This window comes from Oxyura jamaicensis, chromosome 17 (assembly GCF_011077185.1).
Source record: "Oxyura jamaicensis isolate SHBP4307 breed ruddy duck chromosome 17, BPBGC_Ojam_1.0, whole genome shotgun sequence".
Classification (NCBI taxonomy): Eukaryota; Metazoa; Chordata; class Aves; order Anseriformes; family Anatidae; genus Oxyura; species Oxyura jamaicensis.
Genome location: NC_048909.1, coordinates 10235784 through 10248250, shown reverse-complemented (window position 1 = coordinate 10248250; position 12467 = coordinate 10235784). Strand labels below are relative to the sequence as shown.

At 38.6% G+C, this 12467-nt stretch overlaps 1 protein-coding gene and 1 long non-coding RNA gene across 3 annotated transcripts in view; one reads left to right on the top strand and one right to left on the bottom strand.

The window, feature by feature from the left end:
• Positions 1–6948, top strand: part of LOC118175348 — a 7567-nt gene extending 619 nt beyond the window's left edge. Inside the window, exons 2-3 of the long non-coding RNA XR_004754951.1 lie at positions 1220–1540; positions 2060–6948. This is a non-coding gene — a long non-coding RNA (uncharacterized LOC118175348). The remainder of the gene's footprint in view (positions 1–1219; positions 1541–2059) is intronic.
• Positions 1–9729, bottom strand: part of LHX2 (LIM homeobox 2) — a 31224-nt gene extending 21495 nt beyond the window's left edge. Inside the window, exon 1 of one of the 2 annotated variants that reach the window (XM_035341519.1) lies at positions 9708–9729. The gene's annotated coding sequence lies outside the window, so the exon portion shown is untranslated. The remainder of the gene's footprint in view (positions 1–9707) is intronic. The other variant, XM_035341518.1, reaches the window with a different exon arrangement.
• Positions 9730–12467: the final 2738 nt, after the last annotated feature.

Below are 12467 nucleotides of genomic sequence, written 5' to 3'. Positions count from 1 at the left end.
AAAAAAAAAAAAAAAAAAAAAAAAAAAAAAAAAAAAAAAACCCCGACGCGAGGACGCGGGGACTCGCGGCCCGGCCCCGGGACGGCCCGAGCCTGAGCGTCCCGCCGCACGGGTCTCGCCCCCGGAGCGGCGGGCAGCGCGGAGGCGCCGAGGAGCGCCGCGGCCCCTGCGCGCCCCCCTTGCCCCAGCCCGCCGCTCGAGGCCCGGTGCGCCCCGCGGGGTGTCTCCCCGTGCTGTGCGCTGAGGGCAGCGGGGCTGCCTGCCGTCGGGCCGGCTGGAGGCGGTGCGCGTCCCCGCGAGGACAAGGCGCCCCGTGGGACGGGCGCTCGGCCCCTCGCGAAGCACGGCACCGTCCGGACCTGGCGGCGGCGGGAGCTGCCCGGACACCGGCCCGAAGTCACGCTTGGAACCAGCGGGGCTTCACGCCTCAGCTCACCGAACTTCAGCCTAGGGTTACTGGAGCTGTGCGGTGCCCACCCCGGCGCGGTAACTGATCCCCGCCTTCCCTAAAGTACAACACGTTTTAAGTACCGCCCGTGGTGGGAGATGTGCCCCCACTAAGGCAGACGCGGAGCGTTGCTCGCTTCACACCCTGGGCCCCGCCATGTCTTGCTGTGGAACAGCATCGCGTCGCCCCTGCTTGGGCAATTTGTTGTACAGATCCTCCTCTGGTGCTGCTGTCCCCAAATCTGTTAGTACCAGCCCCATGCTGGATCGCACAGTTGGTTACACACACTTTGGAAGTGAGAAGGGTCACGGATTCTTACGCTCCGTCTGACATCGCGGACTATCTAAAAGATGCTGTATTTTTTTATGAAATTAAAAAGCAATATTTAATACGACTGCATTGCCCAAGTGGCCGGAACCAATAAACCAATAGCATGCTAAAAAGGCATGACATGACCTCCAGTTCACAGGCTATCTCTGATTATCTACTTAATGGATATACAAACACGAGAAGACATCCAACCCTTGCTACCAAAACACAAGGAGAGTAACAGAATGTAAACACAAAGCTGCTAATGTACACACTGACACATGAATGACATTTACATTGTTCAGAATAAAATCCAGGGTATCCTTGAATAATGAGCAACAGAAAAAATGCTACAGCAAAGTAATCTTTACAATCAACTGCGGACTCATTTGAAATGAGTTTTTTCATTAAAAAAAATGGTGCAGCTAATAATAAAGTCTTTTAACCTGTATTTTGTTATAGGTGACAGGTGAACAAATCACAGGTCTTGAGTTTCTCTACCCTGCCTCTCTTGGTAACGTCATCTCCAGTACCATCTGCTACCTACCAGACAAACAGACCAACCACATAATGAGGTACCAGCTTCCACCCAGCTACCGTGACTAAATCAGAACAAAAGATTCAACGCCTCCTTCAACAAAGGAACACAAGTCTAAGCTGTCTTTGCTAATTGCTGGGTTTCAGGTTGTCTGTTACAGATTTTAAGTGAGCTACAAACTTCCATCAGATACTTAGAGCTGTTGGATAAAGGTACTAAGAACAAAAGATAAATGGAAGCAAAAGGTAAGAGAGAAGAGAAGAAAGCTTAGAAAATAAGTAACTACTTATGGTAATTTAAAGGCTGTGGAATAATATAAACATGAGAGACCAGGGGGCAGAGTGATTGATATCTCATATGTTTTTGATGCCCCTACGGTTATTAGACTGCAATATATGGGAACATACAATAAACTATGAATTAAAATGTAATTGTAGCTTCAGGCATCTTCTTCATTGTCTGCTGTGGTGTTATGTCTTCATGCACCGTGATTGACAAGGTGTAATTAATCATCTTACTCAGTTGTAAATATGGGCACCCTTCACAGTAGGCATCAGGAAGTGTGTACCAGCAAAGGAAGCAATAGTTGACGCTGATATACCATTAAATCAAAATCAGAACGCTTATATGTTCAGAAATGTGTGTTTGGTGTGATGCTGTTATCATTTATTTCTAAAATACTGTACCAACAGATTTACTTGATTTGCAAGTTAACTACAACATTAACTGGTTTTATTTATTTTGTCTCTTCTTCATTTTTATAGGCAATGATGTTGTTCTCCTAAAATGTGAGACAGTTTGCTTCTTGTCAGCAAGTGGAGCTCAGCTCAGCTCTTCATCTCCCTGAGCTGCTGGAGACAGACTAGCTTGCTTCAGATTTACTTGCTCGATAGACTGACTTGAAATGATTCTGGGAAATGATTGCTCCATTCATATATCACTTTTTGCGCTTCTTATATACCAAGTGAGACACTTTTAAAGTGAAATAAAATAATAAAATAAGCTTATTAAGAAACACCATTCAGTTTAAAAATAGGACATTTCTTGTCACAGATGCTGTCCCCAGGCTGGAAATGAGCGTATTTATAAATATGGTTTTAGTATTCCAGGGTAAGAAATGTTTAATATCTGTTTCTTTTTCTAAGTGATTGCTATCCTTACCCAGTAAGTGCAAAAATGGTGTGTGAGTCACAGGAAATTTAAGTGGTTTGTCTTGGGAAAATTCGGTGGTATGCATTTTTTTGACGCACATAGAGCTGTTGAATGAATAATTGGCAACCTATTTAATGTCCTTTGCTTTAAAGCTGTCGAGTACATTTGCTGTTTAAAAAATGTCTTTCAAAGCTGTTAAATATGTAACAAAAAGAGGTTGCTATCACCATTCTGACACGAACAAAGCCATACAGTGAGCTGCCCGAGGTACCTCCAGCATGGTATTAATTACCAACGCAATAAAAAAAGAAAATGCGCAAAGTTCTCAAATTTCGTTTCTTTGCAGTATCAGCTGATGAATGTTTTTTAAAAACATACAGTAAAAATCTCAGTCCAGGCATTAGCTGTTAATTATTACCTAAGCCAAGCACTTGGGGGAGAGCAGGGAATCTGTTGGGTCTGTAATTTCACCAGTTAGCCCTGACGAGTAAGATCTCTGGCTGTCTCAGAAGCAAACCGACCTTAAAACAGTAACACACTTTCAAGAAGATGATCGGCTAAGAATGTGCTTTATTTTGATTTGAAAAACTGTCAATCATAGGTAAAAAAGAGCAAATAATGTTTTTATACAATACGAGCTAATTGTTCTTGTCTGATAAACCAAGAATATGCAGGAAAAATAAATAATAAAGTGTAAAATGAAAATATTCAGAATGTTTTGCCCAGATGTTGTGTAGAGATTGTTTGTCGCTGATACAAGCAGTAGATTTCAGAAAAATATGCAAGCATGTATCTATATGTGTGAGAGAGAAATAAGATACCCATAATCTTACATATTTCAGTTTATATAGCCACAGCTATTTAAACAATTCCAAAACTGCCTCTCCGGGTGTTAGAGAGGGAGGGAAATCTTCAGCCACATGATCTTCTCTCCAGAGTCCTGTTAAATCCACTGAACTTAAAACAGAACAAGAAGTGTGAAATATGGGTTTGAACATGTTATGTCAGAAATGTAAAGGTTGGAAGCCTTTTTAGTAACTGATATTAATATTGTATTAAATGTTATGAAAAGGTAGGTGTTGGAGAGAAGGGCTGGGCTCATGTGCAATTTTGTCAAGGTTTTTATCTGTGATTATGATTCCAGATGTATCTATTCCCTGAGGAGAAAAATGAAGTAAAGTTGGCATGTGACATGTGTTTTAAGGTGTTTGGCACAGTTTCCCAAAGTGATGACAAAATGTTCATTTTTATTACTGTGAATTGGTAAAGAAAATATGATTCTGAAGGTCAGTGGCTGTGTATTCAAGATAGCTGTGGAGAGTTATTTTGGGGAATATGGATTTTAGGTGGTGTGCTTAGATTTACTTGCCTGACTCGAGCTTTTACCATAGTAAATAATAATTTGCATAGAATATTTTTACAAAATATGATTTTTTGATAACTGCTAATCCAATAAAATTCAATCGCAGAATATGGTAAAGATTGCAAAAATGTCTCTTTTGAATCTGGTAGTGTAGCTGCTTCTTAATGGTTTGTTTTTAATCTAATTTATAGTGACTAAGCTGGTTGCTGTACAGTTAAGAGCTGAAATAACTGCAGTAAGGCTCTTTGTCGCAGAACAGTTGTTAGAGTAAACAGATGGATTTTTATTTTCTTTAAACAAAGTGGCGAAGGTAGCTTTGTTGGTGAAAAATGTTTTGTCTAAATGCACGCTAAGACTTTAGAGGAGAAAGTTCCTGTGATTACCCAGCTCCCCTTCTCTTCCCTGCAAAGCCCTTCTGCGTGTAACAGAATCAGTAATTCCATGCTGACAGCAGGGCACCCAGGGCTACATTACCAGGCAAACACTCACTCATAAACATTTTACAAGTTCAATACCAACCAATCCTGGCGGTTTGGGAGGCTGCCCTGATTGGGTATAGCATGGATTTGGTAAACACGGCTACATAACAAAAATAAGGTTTGTAGAGAAAGACTCCAACTGTATTGCCTCTGCGGAATAATCAGGGACGAAGAATATGATTAATTCCATATTTTATAAGTAAACTTCCACAGCTCTGTGTCCATCTGCAAATATTCAGAGTGATGTGCTCGATACATTCCTTTCTGTTCTACAACCACATTTCTTTGTGAATTTAACCACATCAGAAAGCACTTTGGATTTCTAACACAAATATTAGATGCATTTAATGTAAGGAAGCTTCCTTTATTGGAGGTGATTGGGAACATTTTGTATTTTATAGGTATATTTAAGAGGTTAGCGGTAGGGGGGAATCGTCTGTGGAAAATCTGTCTACAGCTGAAATTTTTAGATGCAGAAGTGTTGCTGAAATGCCTAAATACATTCACATTCTTTTATTAAGTAGCTCACAAGAGTATCCTGTCAGATACCAGATACTTCTTTATTATTTTTTTAAGTTGAATAGTGTTAATTTCAGTAGGATATGCTTGTTTTCATTCTTCTGTGTGCAATTAGAAGATTTGCATTCTCAAGGGCTTTACTGTTTATCTACAATCTTATTTTTTTTTGTATAATCTTCTGCAACTTTATTTATCTTCAGTGCATGCATGAGAAGCGTAAAGCTACTCATTTCCTACTAAATTATTGATATGATTTACAAGTTTTCACAGATTAATTTTCCATGGGGTAATTTTTCTGGACTATAAAATAGCCATAGTTAAAGAATGCCAAAGGTTTAAGTATTTTATAGTACAATTTAGAAGTCCATTTTTGAAGTCCTCGTTTTTATATTTTAGATTTAGAATCCTATTTATATTTCAGTATAAGAAAAAATAATATGGAGTGTTTGAAAATCAGAACTGTGGTATTTTTCAGATATTGAAATCAGCCTGCCTAATGAGAGCTGAAGACTTGCTCACTGGATTTATTTAAAAGCAGTACTCTTACATATTCATAAATTAAAATGGCAGTTTTCAATGAGATACTTATTACTGTTTTACTTGTTATTTGCAAGATACCTGACCATTTAATATTTGTCCTTTATTTCTCTGAGCTGATCTAATTGCACCTCTCTATTTTGCATTTATTTCTCTTTGCAAACACTACATTATTCACTCTCTCCTGTGCTTATTAAACAGTGCCACCTGCACCAAATGAAACAAAGCTTCTCCATCAATCTATCCCAGCTAAAGCACCCTGACTATATATTATAATTAATTGAAGCTCAATTGAACACTTGAGTCTGAACTAGATACAGTAACCTGGAAAAAAAAAAAAAAAAAAAAAAAGTTAAAAAATTAGGATGTACTTTAAAGAAATCTTTTAAATGAAAATGTTCACTCTAAACTGAGAACCTAACCTTGTACCAAGCACTCTTCATCATCTCCGCACAGTACCTCAAGTAGCAATTAGCAGGTCCTTTAATTAATTAACTATTCCCTGTACATCACAGGGATTTTTGTGGCACTAACGTCATCCTTCATAAGTGAATACCAAATCCAGTCAATATTTTGTCACTATAAATCCTTATCTGGACTACCCGAATGCCCACCGCATGTCTCTGCAAAAATGATTTGAAAACACAGCAAGCAGGTATGGAAAGCAGATGCAAACTTTACAGGACTAGCCTAGGCAATTAGAACAGATACAGCTGAAAGGGGAGGTAAATGCAGGGTACCTCACGTGTAAATGCTCGCAATCAGAAGAAATCAGGTAAGACACAAAGTGAAATAGGAATGATGAATTCCTATTTACTTAACTACAAATATAGTTAAGTAAAATTATTTTACAAGAAAACGCTGAATGGGTATTCAAAGGGCTGTGGGCTCTGCTCACTGTGCTGCTTATCTTTAACACTGTCTGCTCTCAGACAAGAACAGATTAATTAAGTGGCAGGTCAGACACAAGGAGGTGAAAGGGCATTTCCAACCAATCGCTGACATTTCACCAATTTTATACTTTGCAAACTTTTTATGTAAGTATGGATGTGGCTGGTTGTTTTCAATGCAGTTCTCCTTTGGAGAAATCCTAAGTGGCTTTAAGGGAATTAATATCTGAAAATGAGATACAAGGTATTGCTGGTTTTACAGTTTACAAAAGATGCGGTATGTAAATTTGTTTATATAAATATGTATAAGATACATGACTGTGAGGCTATGTGTGTGTGTGTGAATGAACATATGTGTGTATATCCAGCTCTCTATTTGTAGCTTCAGACACAGACATATGTTATCATTTCTTAGAGGCAAATATCTGCAGAAATAATTCTTTGTGTTCAGTAGTTTTCTTTAATGTGTAGTACATTTATCTTAACTGATCTCTGTGTTCAGGGAAGATCTTGTGAATTTATGTACAGCATAATGAAATCAAATAAAGCATGTCTTACGATTTTGCAAGAATTATACATTAGCATTTTCTTTCAATGCATGTAATATTTTGAATTAGGGAATAAACTTGATAGTTAATTTAATATATAAATATATGGTGGACTTGAAGAAATAGACACTGGAAATCTCAAGTAAGAAAAAAGGAATAATTATTCAGATAATTTGGGATTTTTGCCAAATGACAATATAATAAGAAAACATTTAATTGGAAGTACTCATGAGAAGCAATATTTATTCCACTACCAAAAGACAGTAGCTGCACCCCCGTAGGATTTGCTATTTTGTAAGAGTAGCAGAAATTCCCATTTTTACCTCATGGATTCTCTTAAATCACTGTTACTGCAACTTCAATTAAAAAAATTCTGGCATGCTCAAACATTAGGTATAATGCAAAGGTCAATGGATAAGCTATGATTGTATCTCTGCTTTTGCTGTATAAATCTGCTCTTATCAATAATTCACTATTCATGTTCTACAAAGACTACGTGTTTACATTTCTGAATTAGCATTTCAATTTTAACAAAGGTAATTAAAGAAAGAAAATACAAATCTCTGCACTTGGAGCCCTTATGTCATCATTTACTACACATTTTTTCTAATAGATTTGGCAAATGAATACTCTGTTTTCATACATCAATCTCAAACAAAGGTGGACTCTGATGCAATTTTTCACTGTTCATTCCCCTGAATCTTTTGGGATATAAAGAATCGTGAACAAATACTTAACAGTCTGATCAATAATCATTGACCGTTTTGAGCCCCTCGTACCCTAACAAGCACAGCTTGATCATGTATATTTGATCATTGTAAAATTTCAAAGCACCTTGATACAGCAGAGCAAGTCTTTCCAGGGTATCTTTTTGTTGTTCCATAAAGTACATATTTCCCATGATTTAGCTTTACTGTTAATGGAAACTTACTACACATATCTGATGAAGCACAAGATCATTCCTTTCAGTGTTATATATCCCCAGCTTTTCTATCAATGTCAAATAGAAAATACAATCCTAACATTTAGGAGAGGGAACTCTGGATGTGCCTATGGATTCAATGCACCCCAGAGTGCAAATCTAAAAAGCCCCATCGTTATAAATCTTGCATTCCTGTTAAGTGTTGGCATGCACATTACACTGAGGTGTGTTACGTTTATTTTAGGGCAAACATTGTAGTAAAGACCTTTCCCTTGATATATTTTGAAATATATGCTCACATATTTATAAATTTAAAAAATATATATGCAAGCTGGCAGCTGTGCTAGCCCTTACTAATATCATGCAAAGAGATAAAGATCTCAGTAAAATTACTTATAGTGAAAAATGTCTTTGCAGAACTTTAGTATTGTTTGCAATTCCACTTCCAGTGTTCTTCATACAGGAATTTCAGATTATCATTAAAATATAACATTGATGCTACATTTGTATAGCTGCCTTTTCTGCTTATAATCATAATGTTTATTCTAACTTTCTGGGCTTATTATTTTAGACAGATATCAGTTTAATTAGCTTAAGCTGTCATACTCTAATAAATACAGACGGGTTGCCAGGTTCGGGAGGAGGAAGGTGGCTGCAGATTTCAGAAGCACAGACAGTTAATGCTTTGTACATTATCAAGTAAACAGCAAAAGGACAAAAATAATTACCTGATAAACTTTCCATTTCTGACACTCCCCTATATTCTTTCTGACCAATTTTTCTATAGAAAATCCATTCAGATTAAGCAAGTCCTCTAAATATCTGCAGCATCTGCTGGTTCAGACACCTTCCTTTATGCAGAGTACCATTTTCATATGATAATACATGTAATATGATATAGAATGACAGAATGCATGACAGTTGCCCATAATACATAGAAAGTCACTCAAAGGACAGAAGCGACATTTGGATAATTAGCATCCATTGGGCAGTCAATCATGCGAATAGAAAAAACTGAACAAAACCCACAATGGAGTTAGAAAACAAAAGGGACCCTAGCCAGTCTCAGGATTAACTGCTCTAAAGCGATCTAAATGCTTTTGTATCTAAAGAACTGAGGCTCCCAGGGCTGCCCTGTTCCCCTCTAGATACCCAGGGAACTAATTGTGGCGATCAAAGTTAAAGCATTCTCTCTTCTTTATAGACTGTTAAATACACAGAAAAATTATTTCTCCATTCGTGTTCATTAAACTATTTTAAAGTTAAAAAACTGATGCCATGTTCTTTTGCCAAGTGAAATGAGCTAGAGTATTGAGATTGTCCTGCTTTTATGGGAGCACAACAGCCCATTTAATTTAAAGTCTGCCTTTGTTTGATTAATATTATTTTGCTGTTGTCCTGTCTGCTATCTCTTTCTTTTTGGATAACGAAGGCAATTGTCATTAAAAAGTCCTGTGTGAGAAAAACCTGAAAACAGTTAGGAATGACAACAATAATAACAAAGCCCATTAACAAAATTAAGCAGGAAAGGTCTCATCATTTCTTAGTAACTGCCCTTTTTTAAAATAAAATACTTTTTCATTCAATATATGCAGCTCAGATTATTTCCTTTCCCCAGATTAGCTGAAGATGAGGGCAGCCTCCTTTAAAGCTCCATCTAACAGAAGAAAGACATACAGAGAGAGCCCCAGGATGTGGAAAGTCATGAAAATACCTACCCTGGAGACAGTATTCCCATAGGATCCTTTTCATACAAATTCCAACTTGCCTAATGCCCTTAATGAATGAAATAAAGAGAGAATTCAGAAAGGCCCATGCTGATGGCTCCTGCTGGAAAGTGTGTGGTTTGAGGCATAGCTGCAGCAGTTCTGGGAGGGAATCGGCTCCGGTCCCCATCAGCCAAGCAGACAGGAATCACTGGGGCGAAATCTTCCCCTCTCACACATTTGCAATTGACTTGAAATAACATCACGACACCTTTGGATAATTGACGCCTTCTTACCTTTCGTTGTCCTTTGTAATTAATATTTGTAGATCTAGAGGTTTCTCCCAGCCACAGATAACAGGAAGGTGGAAGGGGTGGGGAGAGAGAGTGTGTGTGCGTGCGTGTGTGTGCGTGAGTGTGAGAGAGAGAGAGGGGGAGAGAGAGGGAAAGGGAAGGAGAGAGGCTTTGGTTGTGCGTCTGGGGGGGAATGGCGCGCTCCCGTATTGCTCTGAATGTGTATTTGGGGCTTTGTAAACCTCTAGAGCTCTAAAGGCGAGATGGAAAGTGAAAAGTGTGACGAGCTGGATCTCCCGTCGGTCGTTATAGGGCTTCAGCAGCGGTGACCCTCAACCCTTTTGCTCTGTGTCAGCCACAACTTGAGTCCCCTTGCCCTGCTGCTGTGCCAGCGTCAAAATGTAGGGAAGGAAAAAGGGACAGCAGAGGTAAGGAGGCAGAGAGAGATTGAGATTAGGGCTTTTCGCCCAGTCAAATGGGCCTCTGGTGACAAATCAATCACGGCCTGTTCAAACCAATGATGCTGCCAGTCTCCAGCTCGCCAACCCCTCCACAACCTCCCCCAGCTCTTCCTGGCTCCCGTACATGACACTCAGCTGATGGCTGGGGCTCCAGTCAGAGCAGGGCTGCTTTTTACAGGTTGATTTGGTCATTAGCATCGTTCCTGCTCCATCTCCCTCTTGCTCAGTCCTACCATCCATTTATTTATCAAATTTTGAAAAGTAGTATTAGAAGGGGGGTTATGGCACACATAACACTTGTAAATACGTTCATATATTGCCTCATTAAAAGTACCTAGATTTATTTGTTCATTTCATTTTATACACTTAGGAGTAGCTACCTGTTTTAATGGAATTAGCAGATCTGATCAGTGTGATCAGGAACAAAGACAGTAGGCCCTAGCAGCTCCTCAGTGCACCTCCTCCCTCCCTTTATTTGTTTTACACTAGCACAACTGGCTTCAGTATTTTTTCTATACACAAATAGGACATTAATTGTTTTTCTTTCTTTCTCTTTTCTTTTTTTTTTTTTTCTTTTGGCATTTGCTAAATACAATTTTAAGTCCCTTTTGAATCCACGAGGCATATCGTCAGATGGAACAAATCTATATTGCCACAGAAATTTTGTAATTCAAGGAGTGTACGGTGATCAAATGCTAAATACGGTAGAGCAACAAATGAAAAATACTACTAAATCATAATAAATAGTTCTTTCAATAATGGCTTTCATCTGAACATCACAACGTCTTTTAAAATGGTTAAAAAAAGAAACAATAATATAAGAAGAGCACTTAAAAAGTTTAGGAAGAACAAAGTATCTTTTGCTGGCTTTGTGATCTTAGGGATTGCACTCTCCATTCCTTCCTTTTCTCTCCCCCTGTCCCCCCAGTCCCTAGTACCATGGGGAAAAAAGTCAAAATAGGATCTTAACAGGGCGCATATAGCTCTTAGTTCTCCCTAACCTTAATTCCTGGAATAAAATCCTCCTATGGACAAAAAATAATAATAATAATTGCACATTAAGAGTAAGACAAAGCCCCTCTCCTGTCTTCAGTGGCAACCTCTTAGTTCATAGGTACCTCATATGTGTAAGTCAGGGGTGCCAGCCTATGTTTTTATTAACCAATTTACACGCTGGCCAGTGAGAGCAACCGGCCAGCCTGACATCCCGCAGTGGGAAGGAATGGTGATGGAGATGTGTAGAATGGAGCTGAGCTCGTGCAGGCTCTGTAAAGAAAGCTTGGGCAAGAAACAGCAGCATGAAAAATATAGCACAATATACTAAAAATGTCTCCCTGTCTCCTTTCTAATATGACTGAACTCTGAGAAACTGAAGTGAAGTGCATTGCAGATAGCAGTGTGGGGTGCTGAACAGCCTGTAGCTGGAGAGTGCTTCGGTCTTTATCTTCAAAGCTGTCCTGTCAAATGCAAGGTCTTTTAAACATCAGAGGGATAAAGTTTCTGATTCTGAAGGGTTCGTTTTCCTCTTGGTTTTCCTCAATCAGAAGTTAAGCCCATACGACCCCCACAGTAAGCTGGCTCCAGGATTGCTGCCCTGCTACTTGCCCCATGATTTGGGGACGCTTGTGCAGAGCAATCTTGATTTGCTCACTGTTTGTTGGGTTCAGTTTTCTTCATGTTAGTTCTTTCTTCCATCTTACATGTATCGAGGCTTTTGCTGTGTGGCAGTGAATTGAATCTTATGAACTTAAAGGAAAATTGTGGCTGGGACTTGGAGAATATTCATCTGTTGCAGAAAATGCTGAAGTCTAAACATGTGAGAATTGAACTAATGAGGTTTTTTCCTCATTTCAGTCCCTCAGTCTCTTTTTCAGCTACACCTTAATTGCAGTGTTTCCTAAAAACATAATCCTAAAAATTCAAAAATGTATGCCTTCGTTTCATTGCTTGCAATTCCTTCTACCAACATAATATAAGAAATTAAGGTGATTTACAAAATAATGCGTCTTTCTGTCATCTTACTCCAATAAATAAGCAGTGCACCTAAATCTAGTTGATATCTAAAATGAAAATTCATTACATTTCTGGAAACTCAAACTATCAGCTCCATGCATTTTAATTAGATTGTCTGTTTTTGCATTTATTACTAATACAGTCCTCTTAACTATGATTTATTTGTTAAACAAAGTGCCATAATCCGTCACTTATTCATCTTAATTTCAGCAAAATTAAAGTAGTCGCTGTTATATTACACCTAATTGCACTTGCAATGAAAAGAACGGAGATGTTAATCAAAATAAAT